Here is a 17342-nt window from a genome sequence, read left to right as displayed (position 1 = left end):
TAATTTTTTGTAATATATTTTCTGGACCTTTGTTCTGCAGTTCTTCTCCTTCTTCAATCCCCATTATTCTTAGATTTGGTTTTTTTTATTGTGTCCCAGATTTCTTGAATGTTTTGTGATCAGAATTTGTTGGATTTGCTGTTTTCTTTGATCAGAGCAATTATTTTCTCTATGCTATCTTCTGCATCTGAGATTCATTCTTCCATCTCCTGCATTCTATTGGTTATGCTTGATTATGTAGTCTCTGTTCGTTTACCTAGATTTTCCATAGCCAGCTGGCCCTCGGTTTGTGTTTTCTTCATTGCCTCCATTTCAGTTTTCAATTCTTGAACTGTTTCTATTACCTGTTTGATTGTTTTTTTCTTGGTTTCCCAGTGTATCATTCACGGATTTACTCATTTCTTCATAATTTTTGTTGTACTTCTTATCCATTTCTTTAAGGGAGTTATTCATATCCTGTTTGAGAGACTCTATTGCTTTCATAATGGCATTTTTTTCCACTTCTACTGGATTAAGGTGTTCAAGTCCTTCTATTGTAGGGTCATTGGTATCTGGTGTTTTCATGTTGTTTTTCAGATTGTTGGAGGCATTCTTGCCTTGGCATCTGCCCATGTCTTCCTTCAAATGCTCTCTATTGGATCTTCTGATACCGGGTCAGGTTCCCTTGTTGGGCAGGTACTTCACTGACAGAAGGCCTACCTTTCCTCAGGCAGGCTATTGAAACACAGGCACTCCCTCCTGCAGGGTTGTGCTCACAGCCCATGCCCAGCGCAAGGCAGCTGCGCTGGGGAAATCCTGTCCTCCGATGAATGTCTTCTAGAAGATCAGTGTCCCTTGCTGGCCAGGAATGTTGCTGAGCTGAGACATGGCCCACTTATACTCAGGCAGGCTATTAAAACACAGGAACTGCCTCCTACCGGGTTGCGCCCACAGTCCAGGCCCAGTGCGCAAGGCAGCTGAGCTGGGGAGATCTTATGGCCCCAGGGGGAAGGAAGGAAGAGAGGAAGGTGTACCTGGATGAAAGCTGGAATGGGAGACGGGAGAGCTCTGCAGGGTGGAGCCACCACTGCAGGGTGACCAGGGAGTCAAGGGGGTCGGGGAAAGTCTGAATTCCTCCTTGCCAAACTTCTGCCGAGGGCCAGGAGCAAACTCACCCTTCCTCCGATGGATGTCTGCTAGAAGATCAGTGCCAGACGTCTTATATATTTTCTCATATTGTTGTTTCCCAGCTCACCAAAGCTCTCAGTTCCTCATCTCCGTGCAGCAGCAAATGCACCACAGCACAGGAAACTGCTGGCAACCGTTGGAGGAATTCTTGTATTGGTGCCTGCCCATGTCTTCCTTCAAATGCTGTTAGGAGAATCTTGTTGGCTTCTTCCAATCATTGCTGTGGCTATCTGTGTATTTGGGGGCGGGGTTTCTTGGTCTGTCCTCTCTTAGGTCCTCTCAGCACGGGAGTTGTCTCTCAGATCCTCTCCCACCTGAAGTAAGCCCTCTGGACAGATCTTCTGGTACAGGATTAGGGCCACTTGCTGGCCAGGGACCTCTCCGAATAGTTCAAACAAAGGACATTAAGCCTATAGTTCACAAGCCAAGAGAAGTTAAATAACAAGGTGAACCCAAAGGAAAACATATATGGATCCTCCTGGAAACTGAAAACAAACAAGATTGCTAGGCAAAAATTGAGAGCATGGGGTTGGGGATAGGCATAGGGGTGAGATTGGGGGATGGGGAGAAGGGGAGAGGGAAGGGAAAAGGGAAAGACTGGGGAGAGCTTCGGGAACTGGGAGGGTGGAAATGGAGGGAAGGCGAATATAGGAGCAGGGAAGAAGATACCTACATTAAGGGAGCCATTTTAGGGTTGGCAAGAGACTTGGCTCTAGAGGGGATCCCAGGTGTCCACGAGGTTGTCCCCAGCTAGGCCCTTGGGCAGAAGATGAGAGGGTGCCTGAACTTTTCTTGCCCCACTATCACACTGATAATTATTTTGAATATCACCATTGAATCTTTGTCCAGCTACGGATGGAGAGAGAGAGAGAGAGAGAGAGAGAGAGAGAGAGAGAGAGACCCTTATCAGAGCAAGGATTGAGCTCCCAAGGTCCAGTTGAAGGGCAGAAGGTGGGAGAAGATGAACAAGGAAGTCAGGACTGCGAGAGGTTGGTATACCCACTGAGGCAGTGTGCCTGTTCTAATGGGAGCACACCAAATACAGCTGGACCAGGACTGAATGAGCATGTGATCAAACTCAACTCTCTGATTGTGGCTGACAATGGAGGCTGACTACGAAGCCTTTGATAAAGGCACTGGGACTTGTTTTTACTAAAAAAAAACAAAAAGAACTTTTGGCCATCATGAGTATACATGCACAAATAAAGACAGATAATGGTCCAGCATATGTCTCTAGGAAAATGAAGCATTCTTTTTGCTTATTATAATATTAAGCATATTGCAGGTTTATCACACAATTCTATAGGTCAGGCAGTTATAGAAAGATCAAATTGAACTATAAAGGATATGTTAAACAAGCAGAAAGGTATGAAAAATGCCCCCAGAAATAGATTACATAATGCTTTATTAACATTGAGTTTTGTTAATGTTAATGAGAAAGGGACAGCAGCAGCAGAGATATATTGTATAATAGAAGTCTCCTGAATTAAATCAACCAGAGTATTTTGTTTCCACATGAGCAGAAAAACTATGGATACCATTAAAATTAATAAAAATTTGGTTTTAAAAGAGAAACCTCTTGAAAAAGAGAAATGACAGCTCATCCACAATGGTGACCACCATATAGATGGTAAGGAAAGCTCATAAGGGTTGGGGCAGAATTCTATTTTTGTCTTTGCAGGAAAATACTCATCTTCAAAAATTCAAGAGGCCCTGGATGTTTGGATGCTGACAGAATGAAAAATGACTATCCAATAAGGATTATCAGGAAAAATAAATATGACTCATAAGTACAGATAATAAACATATACATATATATATAAACATACATACGCATATATATATACATATGAATACATAGAGCTTGCTTTGGAGTTGGACACTGGCTCTGTCCCTCTCTACAACCAAGCATGTTGTAAAAATATAAATTCATAGTTTCTGTCTCATGTTAGGAGCAATTGTATGAGACAGAAAGAAAAAAGAATTTAGAAAAATACTTTTCTTCATATCTATATTTGTCTCTATCACACCTTTTATTGAATATATATGTTTGTATGTGTCTATATAAATAATGCTTAAGTTTTTCACAATGAACAATGAATTTTCCGGCAGGAATCTTTGAAGTTTCCAAGAAGAAGTTGGGGCCCCACGACAATAACTCCACCTGGTTGATTTGATGTCATGACGTTGCTAGCATTACTATGTGACCTGTTTTTGGGTACCAGTTGCTCAAGATAGTTCCACCCTGGTTAGCTGAAATGGTGCACTTTTTTCACAATATTCTGGACAGACCTCCAAATAGGAAGCTCAGAAGAACCCTACAAATACTCAGAGAGTATTTGCAATTAAACCAGACAGTAATCTTTGAACTTAACCATCACTTTTCTTTCATAGGATCCCATAGAAAGAATATCACCCCCATGACAATTGGAAGTAATTTTAAAAGATGACTGCTGCGGGAGGATCTTCCGCTCCATCAGCCAATAGTTGCCGAAATACCAGCCCACTGGGGCGTGGTATATTTCTCTTTTAAGAGCCACAGAGCTCGGCTTGGGCCTCTTGGTTCTGGTGCTTGGTCCCGGCTCCTGCTCCTGGCTCCTGCTCCAGCGACTAGGCTCCCTTCCTGACAGTTTATGGTGTATGTAAGCTTTACCCCCCAAAATAAATAACCCCTTAAAACATAACTGGTGTGGGATTGATTCACCGTTATTTGGCGCCCAGCGTTTGGTTTAAGAACCACCCCACACTCCCATCCCCAGCTTGGCCTCTGGCTTGGCTACCTGCTGCCAGCTCAGCTTGGCCAGCTCGGCTTGGCACGAGCTCTCCCTCAGCCATAACCTCCACGCCTCCCAGGATACACAGGTACGGACAGTCTCTGCCGGCCTACTTTACCCTGTTCTGCACGGATTTTTAAATTTTTCCTTGCAACGTGAGTCAAAGAGCTCACAGCGCAAGCTCCCTTTGAAGTTCCAGCAAGCTGTTTGAAACCCCAGCCATCCACCATAACTGATTGGGAGTGCTGCAAGCAGCTTGACCTTTAATCCCAGCACAGGGACATGGGGCCCAAAGCACTAGGCCTCTTTAGCAACAGCACAGTGGCTGTGTCATGACCCTCTGCATCAGGTTGAACAGAGTGGCAGGGCAGGAGAGCCTGGATGGGGTAGGCCAGGCTGCCTTGTTTATTGGCCACTAGAAGCTCTCTGACCTTTTGTGATCTGTGAATTTAACCTCTGGATTTGAGTGTATATATTCTAGAGTTTACTTCCTGAATCAACACCATTGCCATGTGGATTCAAGTGCGCCCCACCTCCTACTGGAAGGCAACGGTCATTACAGGTAAGATTTTTCTTTTCGGTTGAAAATACATACATACATACATACATACATACATAAATACATACAAGTACAATTTCTTTTGATTGAAAATGTCAGAAAATATTACTATCCAAAAGTTCAATGGTTTTTTTAATTGCGCTATGGAGGATATTCTGAAGGATGTCTCTGATATTCCTCTTACTTTGTTATTCCTGGGATCTGTTGCTTTTCTGGTGTTTGGCTATTTTATAAGAAAGATACAGTCCTTACAGACTGAATCTACAATGCTGAGGGCAGAGATTAAAACCTTAAGAACAATTCAGACTGATACCAACCTCCTCAAAAAAGAGTTTGGAGATTTCAAGGAGGAAACTAGAACAGAGTTTGGAGTTTTCAAGCAGGAGACTAGATCAGAGTTTGGAGTTTTCAAGCAGGAGACTAGATCAGAGTTTGGAGTTCTCAAGGAGGAGACTAGATCTTTGTCTGATATGACTCGGTCGACTGACCAAAATATCAAGAAGGTACAGTCTGATATTGCTTCTTTAGAAGGGAGCTTCACTGCTCTGGAGGAGGGGACAACCAAAATGACTCGTAACCTCCAGTCCATGACTGTAAGTGCTGAAACATTAGCTGAGAGGATTATAACCATTGAATGTGAAAATCGGACTTTATCAAAAGGGTATGATAGATTAATTGACAGGATTTCCATACAAGAAGGCACAGTACATGCCATGAGGATTATGTCCAAGGAGGATATGGTATCTCTAACGAACAAGCTCCACGCTGTGGCTACCAAAGTTTTGTTATGGTGATTCCACTTGTATTCAAGGTCTTAGTAGTGGTCTGATAGCCTGCCTCCCCTAGCTGACCCTGCCCGAGGGGCCGGGAAGGCTTTAATCTTCCTCCTGCTCCTGGATGGGAGGAGGCCTTGCATTTTCGATACTTCTTGCCTACTGATATAAATACCTGTCTTGAGTTTAATAAAGTTGCCATTTACTCTTGTAGATGAGCCAAGTCTCTTTTGTCTGTGTCTCTTTTTCAACCCTCAGGACAATCATCCCTTCTCGTGGGCCCGAGTTCAGGAAGCGCGCAGCCTGGGTCGGGCATGGGTATCCATTGGGAAGTGCAGACTCCTACAGATGGCGTCCCTCGGGTGTGCTTTAAAGAAGAATTGAAGAGTCGCGTCCTGCCATCAATGGATCCACCACGAGAACCCAAATAGAGGTGAGGGCATTCCCCCACGATCCGGAATCTGGCCAGATTTTGCAGATTTTCCAGATTTTGCAGTTTTTGTAATGTGCAGTTGTGCACGGGTGATAAGGGGGTGAACAGGTTGAACAGTTTGATTTTTAGGAATATGGGTGCTGAAGGGTCTAATCCAGAGCTGAAGGCCAGTGGGCAATTCAGCTGCTAAATTTCTTAAAGAGACTAGGCGCCAAGATCAAAGATGACACTGCACTAGAGACTGCTTAGAATTTAACTCAGTCCCTGGCTCTCACATACAGGGAACTTTAATTTTTGCCTAAGAACACAGGCTGGGCGCAGTTAGCTCCCAGTGGGAATCCGTTCCCAAGGCTACAGGGCTAGTCAACTGGTAACTAACAAAGTACATAGCCGAGGACACATAAGGTGCGGACCTCGGGCTGAGAGAGGATTAAAAATATATTTGTAAGTTCTATTAAGAGTTTTTGAATACAAAAGAAAAGCTTCACAGAGCTTGTCTTTCAGGGAGACTAGAAAGCTCCCACGCATGTTTGAATGTGGGTCACAGGACCGCACTGGGTCACTCACTATGGCTGAGGTTCTGCAAAGTGCACTTTAAACAGAGATACAGGCAGCTGTATCGCACAGGGAGAAGCGCAGGCAGCCGCCAGGTCCTGCCTGTGAGTGGCGGGGCCATTACAGACAGGCCAAGGAGGGTAAACGCAGCGGTGTGCCAGTACACTCAGCCGCGGGTGCAAACTCGTTTGGGAGGCACATCCGCGCTCACCAGGCGCAGAAAGGCAGTCGCACGGCTTCCTCGCCCAAGGCAGCCAATGAGCGGCGGGCTACAGGTACCTGGGGCAGGGCTATGCCGTTTGTGGCTGTGCCTGAACAAACAGATAATAAAGAGAATGCTAGGCGGCCAAAAAAAGGCGACTATAACAAGGCCTTGACGGTACAAACAATAGTTAAAATCTGCCTGCCAAATCTCAGGTGACAGTTTGCAGCCGGAGGGAGCGGGTCTGTGTCCCGCCCCCTGCTGTGCAGTGCAGCCTTAGCAGTTTTAAATGGAGACTGTGATAGATTCATAGGTTTTACAGACCCAAAAGAGGTTAGCTAAATCTTAAAATGGTTTGTTGCCTAATTTTCTATAAATTCAAACTGTGTTAGTTTGCATTTCCACCAGTGGTGGAAAAGTTTCTCTTAAGTACAAGTTAAGAGCAATATTTGATCTTAATCACGTTTAAGGGATAAGGTAGAGTCAAGAGTTATTTTGATTCACACTTCTCCAATGATTAAAGATGTTACAATTGAGGATTTTTTAAATGTCTTTCAGTCATTTTAAGTTTGTCTATTGAGAGTTTTCAGTTTAGGTTTGTTGCATATATTTTAATTTTATTAATTGCTCTTTGGAGGACTATTCATGGAGTCCTAATAATTTTTATATGGATTGATGACTGACAAAGATTTCCAAATCTGTAGCCAGATATGTCGATCCTATTAATTATTTCTCTAATGTTGGTGGGAGGCAATGTGCCCCCATAAAGGTAACAATTTTTATAATTCTGTCCAGTTATGTAAGTGCTCATGTACTGGATCAGATAATAATTTTCTGCCCCTGGAAAAGTTCCAGGTGGATCTGATTCTAAAAGATGTTTTAAGGCTGACCATTCAGCCCAGTTCAAAACCTGCTATGATGATGCAGGCCAATAAAAAATAATGTTTTGAGGTTGGCTAATTCAGGCCAATATTTAGGCCGATTACAATAACACAGGCCAATAGAATTTACTCCTTGGAGACAGAGACCTACAGATCTCTGTATGTCCAAGATCTGCTTGGTTGTAGTTTAGATCCTAAACAACTAAGCACATTGCTCCCAGAGACTGATGAGGGGAGCCAATTTCAATGGCGCACGCAGGCAGGATTGGCCTCAACTAGCGTCTGACAAGGTCCAGGTCATGTACTGATGTACATGGTCCGGAACAAGTTTGATTTGGGGAAGAGAAATGGTTTGCATGTTTCCACAGGATGCAGAGCTCCCGATCTGGGTTCCTGAATGTCTGGTGCGGACCGTGGATTCCTCTGTTCAGAAACCTGAGGACGAGACGAGTTCGAGAGATTCCATGGACACGACGGCAGAGGCAGCAGCGGAGTTGGCAGATTCCTGAGAGATGATCCAGCGCCTGATTTTACCCCTCTCCCAGCTTTCTGTCTCTCTGCCTGATTTGTCCCTTTTAGCCAAGGCTGCTTGACCCCCTGAGGGGAAAACAGCTACTTCCCCCTGCCCTGCTAGCAGCTTTGGATGCTCAAGGCTAAAACCTTGCCAGATACGTGAAATTACCATACTATTCATAGTATTTAAATTCGCAATTGGACGTTGTAGTCAATCTTTACAACTGGATGTGAATTTTAACCTCTGCTGGTCACAGGTTGAGATTGTGCTACTTTTTCTCGGACCCCGAAATACAAAATTGCTAATTGGCTCTAATTTAGTTTAGCTAGTCACATCAGGGGTCCCATTTGCCGGTGCTGCAGCCCTACCCAAGGGCGCTATGCTGAGCCAACGTTTCAGACATTGTGCAAGCACTGTCTCTTCCAGGAATGCTTATACATGCATACGCTGGAATGTCTTCTCCTGGCCAATGGCTTCAGGTCTGCCACGGCCTGGCCCTAGTAGGCGTTCGCCTCGAAATGTCTTTCAGCATAAATATGGCTGGATTCTATGTATGACTAATGAAGCAATGACGGGTTTATTGCACGGGGGGGGGCGGTCTCGCCTAAGACAAGGGGTGCGTTTGGACCTGAACACATTCCCGAAGACGGGTTTAGAGACCTGACTCACGACCAACATGCCTAAGACAGCTGCTAGTCATCATATTTTATATATATATATAAAAGGGAGACTTGTGGCTACCAAAGTTTCTTCCCTTCTCTCCTGGCGATTCGCAGGGCCGTGTGACCTCCAGCTCCTGGAGACTCTGCACTAGCTCTGGCTTGAGGGGATAACCTAGCTAGAACCTGGTTCTCTTTGTTATGGTGATTCCACTTGTATTCAAGGTCTTAGCAGTGGGCCGATAGCCTGCCTCCCCTAGCTGACCCTGCCCAAGGGGCCGGGAAGGCTTTAATCTTCCTCCTGCTCCTGGATGGGAGGAGGCCTTGCATTTTCGATACTTCTTGCCTACTGATATAAATACCTGTCTTGAGTTTAATAAAGTTGCCATTTACTCTTGTAGATGAGCCAAGTCTCTTTTGTCTGTGTCTCTTTTTCAACCCTCAGGACAATCATCCCTTCTCGTGGGCCCGAGTTCAGGAAGCGCGCAACCTGGTCGGGCATGGGTATCCATTGGGAAGTGCAGACTCTTACACCACGCCTTAGAATTATCAATGGAGACGATTGTGTCCAAGGAGGAAATGGTGTCTCTGATGGACAAGCTCCATGCCTTAGAATCATTAATGAAGGTGTTGGAGCATAATACTGGACAGGAGATTCAGGACTTACAGAAGGCAATGGTGAGCAGATTTACTAAGATTGAGGAAATCATAGACTCTGATGAACAGGAGCAAAAGGTAGAAAGGCAACCTTCACCTCAAAAAACTCTCAGTAGACTATGTAGTAGACTATGTAGACATAGTTATACCTGCCTTTTCAGTAATAAGATCAGAAAAGATAACCGGCTCCAAAAACCCTAAGGTCATTAAAGAACATACATGGGAGCCTATACGTATGAATGATCTGAAAGAATTTAAACAAGCAATTGTGAATTATGGACTACATTCATCCTTTGTTAGGGAGATGCTAAAATCCTGGGCTCTGAGCAGCAGGGCCACCCCTCAAGATTGGAACCAGCTCATGTCAGCTGTCCTAGAGAACGGACCTTTATGGCATTTCAAATGCCTATTCAAACAAGAGGCCAGACTTTTACAACAACAAGAATCAGTGAAAGGAATTGAGGTTTCTCTAGATCAAATTCTAGGGGAAGGACTTTACTCTGATCCTCAGGAAGAAGTTCTTTATGATGAAAACATTTTATCCATATGTGCTACAGCAGCTCTAGCACCAGTTACGAATTCGTAATGACTTTCAAAGATTATTAGGAGACATTTCCAGTCTATGACCAGCTGTTGGGATAACACCTGATCTAATAATTCATTTAAACAAAACTTTAGATGGTGACAAAGATTTGAATAGTCCCAGAGAGTTAATAGCTGAAGCAGAAAAGGAACTGATGATGGTTGAGGAAAAATTACAGGAGGCTCATGTAGATAGGGTGGATCCAAATCTTAGTTGTCTAAGGGCCTGGGACAGGGTTCAAGACTCAGGTCAGAGAGTAGAATCGTATGTCAGGGTCAAACAGGATCAGAGAGAACCCTTTAGTGACTTTTTACGACTAACTAAGGCTGTACAAATAGGGATACCTGATCCAGAAGCAAGAAATATAGTAATTGAGTCTTTGGCTTATGAGAATGCCCATGTAGAATGCAAAAGGATCCTGGGGCCTTTAAAGCTCAGATCAGCGCCTTTGGATGAATGGGTTTTACATACAATGAATGTTGATACATTTGATTATGGCAATGAAACATGGGTGCAAGAAGCAATTTCCAAAGGTAAAAGGAGACATCAGATTACAAAATGCTTTCATTGTGGCAAAATGGGACACATGAAAAGGGACTGTAGACAATGGAATTCCAGGAATAATGCCTCTTCTAGGAATAATAGGAATAGGAGGACTCAGCCTTCAGGTTCATGTAGGAGATGTGGAAAGGGCAGGCATTGGACGAATGAGTGTTGGTCAACAAGAGATAAACAGGGCAACCCGTTGCCATTGGGAAACTCAATAGGGGGCCTCTCGAAGGCCCCCATGGCAAATGTGGTGCAGTCATTTCTGATCACTGCAGAGAACATGCCTCTTCAGGGAAATTAGAATGCCCCATGCCTACTGTTAAAAGCAATAACAGCCTGAAGGATGAGTTAAATGTGGTGAATGAATCAAGAAATCTAAGAGGACAAAGTAAACAAATATTCTGGCAGACTTCTATAAATAAACAAAGACCACAGCTAAGAGTGTGTGTAAATGGCAAATTTATTACTGGCTTACTGGACACAGGTGCGGATGTAAGTAAGTATCATTACTTCAGAATCTTGGCATCCGCATTGGCCTCTTCAGGAGGTAGATATTCAGTTCTTAGGAATTGGAACCCTATCTCGAGTAAGACAAAGCACGAGATGGGTCAATTATATAGGTCCAGGCAGACAAATAGGAAAACTAAGGCTATATGTAGCAAATATTGCAGTGAATTTATGGGGCCGTGACCTATTGCAGCAATGGAATACACAAATTAACATTCCTGCTGCTTCCAGAGCCTATATTTCTGAGGACAATATTACAAGATATTACAGATGGCAGAAACCAGCCATTAGAGCTATACAAGAACACAACACAATTGATGGCCCTTCAGAGGTACCAACAGCCATGCCTTTACAATGGTTGACTGAGAAACCAATATGAACTAAACAGTGGCCTTTAGCTGAGGAAAAGTTACAGGCTTTAGAACAGGTGGTACAAGAGCAATTAGATGCTGGACATATAGAAGAATCTACCAGCCCATGGAACTCTCCTGTATTTGTTGTTAAGAAAAAATCTGGTAAATGGAGAATGGTGACAGATCTTAGAGCTATCAACAAGGTTATTCAACCTATGGGCCCTCTGCAATCTGGAATTCCTCTGCCCTCCCTGTTACCAAAGGGATGGCCTCTTATAGTTATTGATCTGAAAGATTGTTTCTTCACTATACCATTACAAGAAAAAGATAGAGAAAAGTTTGCCTTCACAGTGCCTACCTATAATAACTCTCAGCCTGCAAGGAGGTACCAGTGTACCATCCTCCCACAGGGAATGTTAAACTCTCCCACCCTGTGCCAATATTTTGAAAGCCAACCATTGAAAATTATACACAAACAATTTCCTAAGTCCATAATATACCACTATATGGATGATATCCTGATATCTGATCAAAATAAAGACACCTTAGAAAGGTTGTTTGAAGAAGTAAAAATAGTATTACCTGAATGGGGATTGCAAATTGCTCCTGAAAAAATTCAGAGAGGAGATTCTGTTAATTATTTAGGTTATAAAATAGGTTTACAAAGAATTAAGACTCAAAAGGCACAAATCAGGAGAGACTGGTTACGAACTCTTAATGACTTTCAAAGATTATTGGGAGACATTTCCAGTCTATGACCAGCTGTTGGGATAACACCTGATCTAATAATTCATTTAAACAAAACTTTAGATGGTGACAAAGATTTGAGTAGTCCCAGAGAGTTAATAGCTGAAGCAGAAAAGGAACTGACGATGGTTGAGGAAAAATTACAGGAGGCTCATGTAGATAGGGTGGATCCAAATCTTAGTTGCATTCTAGTCATATTGCCTTCCAGAATTTCTCCTACGGGAATTTTAATGCAGAGGGAAGATATTATTTTAGAATGGATCTTTTTACCACACAAACCAAGTAAAAAAATTAAAAACTTATGTGGAAAAAGTCTCTGAATTGATTATAAAAGGAAAATTGAGACTTCGTCAATTAGCAGGTATAGACCCAGCAGAAATTATAGTGCCTTTCACTGCTGATGAGATAAAAAAGTTGTGGGAAGACAATGAACCATGGCAAAGAGCTTGTGCTAATTTTTTGGGAGAAATCAATAACAATTACCCAAAAAGCAAGAGACTTAACTTTATAAAGAGAACTTCTTGGATCCTCCCTCGAATTGTCCATGATGCTCCAATAACCGGAGCCCTTACATTTTATACTGATGCTAATAAATCAGGGAAAGCAGGTTACAAATCAGAAGAATTGAGTAAAGTGGAACAAAGTCCTTATGATTCTGTCCAGAAGGCAGAATTATATGTCATCCTTATGGTGCTTAGGAATTTTAAAGAGCCTCTTAATATAATTACTGACTCACAATATGCAAAAAGAGTTATTTTGCATATCGAAACTGCTGAATTTATACCTGATGATACAGAACTGTCCTCATTCTTTATCCAGGTAGAAGACATGATCAGAAACAGGCTCTGCCCTATGTATATAACGCATATCCGATCCCATACGGGTCTGCCAAGTCCTCTATCACAAGGTAATGCAGACATTGATCAATTATTGATTGGTAGTGTGCTGCAGGCATCTGAATTTCATAAAAAACATCATTTCAATAGCAAAGGCTTGAAAAAAGAGTTTTCTATTACATGACAACAAGCTAAGGAGATTGTAAAGAAAGGCCCTACTTGCTCTTTTTATAACCAAACACCATTGCCTGCAGGGACTAATCCAAAGGGTATTAAAAGGAATGAAATTTGGCAGATGGATGTGTTTCACTTTCCCGAATTTGGCAAATTAAAATATGTACATCACACCATTGATACGTACTCAGGTTTCCAATGGGCAACTGCTTTAAGCTCAGAAAAAGCTGATTCAGTAATCACTCATTTATTAGAAGTTATGGCCATCATGGGTATACCTACACAAATAAAAACAGATAATGGTCCAGCGTATGTATCTAGGAAAATTAAACGTTTTTTTGCTTATTTTAATATTAAGCATGTTACAGGTATACCAGGGTTAGAACTCTCTTACTTAAACAAAAGGGGGAGGTGCTGCGGGAGTATCTTCCGCTGCTTCAGCCAATAGTCGCTGAAGCACGAGCCCACGGTGTTGTGGGAGCACCTTCCGCTCCATCAGCCAATAGTCGCTGAAATACAAGTCCACTGGGGCGTGGTATGTTTCTCTTTTAAAAAGAGCCACAGAGCTCGGCTTCGGCCTCTTGGTTCTGGCGCTTGGTCCCGGCTCCTGCTCCAGTGACTAGGCTCCCTTCCTGATGGTTTATAGTGTATGTAAGTTTTACCCCCCAAAATAAATAACCCCTTAAAACATAACTGGTGTGGGATTGATTTGCCGTTAGATGACGTCCCCTCTCCCAAGGAAGTTTGTTCTCAGGGTTAGGGATATCATTTAGTGATTGATTATAATTGCTATAAGGATGGGGGTTGGGGAAATTTTATAGGCTCAAGGATCTCATTGAGAAAAAAAGGGAAAATTGGATGGGATAATAGATTAGTATGAACTTACTCACACTAATAATAATAGTGAGGCAGGGACTTACAGGTAAATAGATTTCCTGAATTTCAGAAGAAAGAAGCTCAATACTTACCCATAAATAGATGGAACTATGAAAAATTATAGAGACTTCTAATGTTGGATATATATATATATATGTATATATATATATGGATATCCTCTTTATTACATTTTTATTTTTTAAAAAAGAAAACAAACTTTTTTCATTATACATACCAATCCAAGTTCTTTCTCCCTCCTCTCCTCTCATGCCCTCCACATACCCTCCAACTCCACCCCTGTACAATCCTCAGGGAGGGTAAGGCACACTGCTTTGGGGAAGGTGCAAGGCCCTCCCTACTATGTAAATGCTGAACAAGATCTCATCCACACAGAATAGGTTCCCAAAAACCCTGTGAATGCAGTAGGGATAAATCCTGGTGTCACTGCAGGTGACCCCTTAGTCTGCCCCAGCCATGCAAATGCCAGCCACATTCAGAGGGACTCCTTTGGTCCTATGCTTGTTCCTTCCCAGTCAGGCTGGGGTTGGTGAGCTCCTGTCAGCTCTGACTGTTTCAGTGGGTATACTCATCATTATCTTGACGTCTTTGCTCATATTCTCATTCCTTCCGCTCTTCAACTGGACTTTGGCAGTTCAATCCAGTGTTCCGATGTGGGTCTCTGCCTCTGTTTCCATCAGTTGCCTTATCCAAATTAACTAAGACAAAGAGAGAAGAATTTTGGAGAACCAAGAAAGTGAAACGCTTGTATAATAAAACCTGGCATTTTAGGGAGAAATTAAAGAGGAAATCAGAAGATGGAACAATCTCTCATGCTCATGGATCAGTAGTATTAATGCTAAAATGGTTTTTCTACCCATAGCAATTCTTAATAAAAAACAATAAATCAATATTGTTGTATATATTCTGAATATTTTGTATTTTCATACAAAGTTGGAGATTTTTACTTCAACTTCTTTGAAGAATTGTATTAGAATTTTGATGGAGATTGTGTTTAATATGTAGTATATACTAAAGAAAAGACAGCAACTTTAACAAATGGATGGGTGCTTGCAGAAGAATGAAAATTAATACCTATCTACCACTTGGCAGAAAACTACAAACTCAATACAAGATCTGATATCCTGAATCTAATAGAAGAGAAATTAGGGAAATAGCCTTGAACTCATTGACACAGAGGAAGACTTTCTGAACAGGACACTGATAGCAGAGGCATTAAGACCAATTATTTATAAATGAGACCTCATGAAATTGGGAAACTTCTATATGATGAAGGACACTATCACATGGGCGAAGCAGCAGCCTGCAGAATGAGAAAATCTCTTTACAAATTAGACATCTGGGAGATGGTAGATATTTAAAGTATTCAAATATAAAGCTGGAAATAAAAAATAAATAATCCAATTCAAAAGTGGGATAGAGAAGTAAGCACAGAACTTAGTTCTGTGGAAAGAAGTGAAACAAAAAAATGGATGAGAAACCTTTAAAGACATGTTCAACATCCTTAGTCACCAGGGAAATCAAATTCAAAGTACTTTGAGATTTCATCTTATACCAGTCCTAATGGCCAAGATCAATAAAATAAAGCATGTGCTTTCAATGATGTAGGGGAAAGGTAACACTTATTCATTGCTGATGGGAGTACAATCTTATCTAGCCACCATGAAAATCAGTGTGTTGGTTTCCCAGGAAGCTAGAAATCAATCTACCTCAAGACTTAGCTAAACCATTCATAGATATATACCTCAACAAAATACTTGCTGATTCATGTTCATTGTTGTTTTCTTCATAATAGCTGGAAACTGGAAGCAACCTAGATGTCCACCAACTGATGAATGGAAAATGAAAATGTGATACATTTAGACAATGGAATGTTATTCAGCTATTAAAAATCATAAAATTCTCAGGTAAATGAATAGAGCTAGAAAACATCTTCTCAACTGAGGTAACATAGATCCTAAAAGACATTGTATGTTTTCTTTCATATGTAGATGTTAGCTTTTAACTTTAGGTGACACCTTGTTGAGCCGTTGGCCAAAGAGGTCCCATGGAAACCCTCAAACATCACAGGTTGCTTCCAATGTTACTGATCACTTTCCACAAACTGATAGTAAGGCTCTATTGCTGAAGGTAACATTTACTTCTATCATCAAATATGGAAGAGCTGAGCATGTGACTAATTAGAAGCTTCTCTTTTATTGATCAGCTATTTTGGTCCTAGAAGGTACTCTGCTTGATACCATAAGAGAAAGGTAATCACCAATATTACCGAGCTACAAACCTGTAACTTACAGCAGTGACCTGCCTGTGTAACACACTAGCTTAATAATGGCACAAATTTTATGGGTGCAACCAATAACTTTGTTACTTCCTGAGATGGAACTCATAACTACACTGCAAAGTCACTAAAAACTTCAAACTGATATGTCACGGTCTTAGGAGATGTCTAATACTATTTTTCTGATAAAGGAACACAGCAATAAAATGTATGTTAATGTCAGCTGATTATACCCATAGACCAGCACCTTGCCCAATCCACATCTTCTTCTAGTAGATGGGAAACCCCCAAGTGCACAATGTGTAGAAAGTGACAGATATTGGAGCATTGAGTCCGAAACGGGATGTTTTGATTGAACCCCTCCCCACAAGGCTCAGGGAGGTATGAGGAGAGGAGGCAGAAAACCTGTAAGAGCCAAAGGTGGTGCATGATTACAAGGAAACAGTGACTTCCAGGCACAAAAGGACTGATGTACGTATGAACTCATGTAGACCGTGGCAGCAAACACAAAATTTGCACAGATTCAATCCTGTAGGCCCAGCAATCAGAGGGTGAAGTGTTCATATAATTCTTTGAAAATTTGGTATATTCATATTATGTATTTTGGACATATTCATCCACGCCATCCCTCTCAACTTCTTCTCCTCTTAAATAAATATATATATATATATATATTTAAGACATATATCTGCATATATGTGAGTATATATATATATATATACACACACACACACACACTCACACACACACACACACATATATTTCACTGTGTTCAATTTCTGCTGCCAGTATATGGACAGGAGTTGGGAGTTGGGCCTCCACTGAGAAATGGTTGACCAAAAGGGTTCCAATTCTTAAACTGACTCTTTCCCCAGAAGATATCAACTGTCAACAGCTCCTCAGAAGCCCCGCCCCCAGAAGGGGCGTTCACTGGGGGGCACTTCTGTCTACTCAAGGTCCACAGGCAGCGCATGCTCGGGTGGGCGGGGTTGTATGCAGTGGGAGTCAAGGATGCCCCTGTTAAGCTTCTGGGCTCCTTCAACACCACAGAGCCTCGACCTCTCACCAGCTGCCGCCAAGGAGCTGCTGCTAAGGTCACCTTCAAGGCGTGGAGCTGCTCGGACCTGGCCGCGGGTGAGCCCGGGGAGCCAGCCGACCGGTGAGGGCTCAACTTAGTTGAGGGAAGTCTGGGCGTCTGAGGAGCGGTCCCGCGCGATGGCCTCTTTGCCTCGGTTGCCCGCGGCCAT

At 42.3% G+C, this 17342-nt stretch overlaps 1 long non-coding RNA gene across 1 annotated transcript; it reads right to left on the bottom strand.

Moving 5' to 3' along the window:
* Positions 1-13982: 13982 nt before the first annotated feature.
* LOC148120090 (uncharacterized) lies at positions 13983-17195 on the bottom strand. The gene is made up of 3 exons (XR_015734613.1): positions 17162-17195; positions 15562-15645; positions 13983-14515 (listed from the first exon to the last, which is right to left on the bottom strand). It is a non-coding gene; the product is annotated as an uncharacterized LOC148120090 (long non-coding RNA).
* Positions 17196-17342: the final 147 nt, after the last annotated feature.

Source organism: Myodes glareolus, chromosome 12 (genome assembly GCF_982192425.1).
Source record: "Myodes glareolus chromosome 12, mMyoGla1.1, whole genome shotgun sequence".
Taxonomy (NCBI): domain Eukaryota; kingdom Metazoa; phylum Chordata; class Mammalia; order Rodentia; family Cricetidae; genus Myodes; species Myodes glareolus.
The sequence above is the reverse complement of the archived record's forward strand: the minus strand, read 5'-3'. Positions and strand labels throughout refer to the sequence as shown.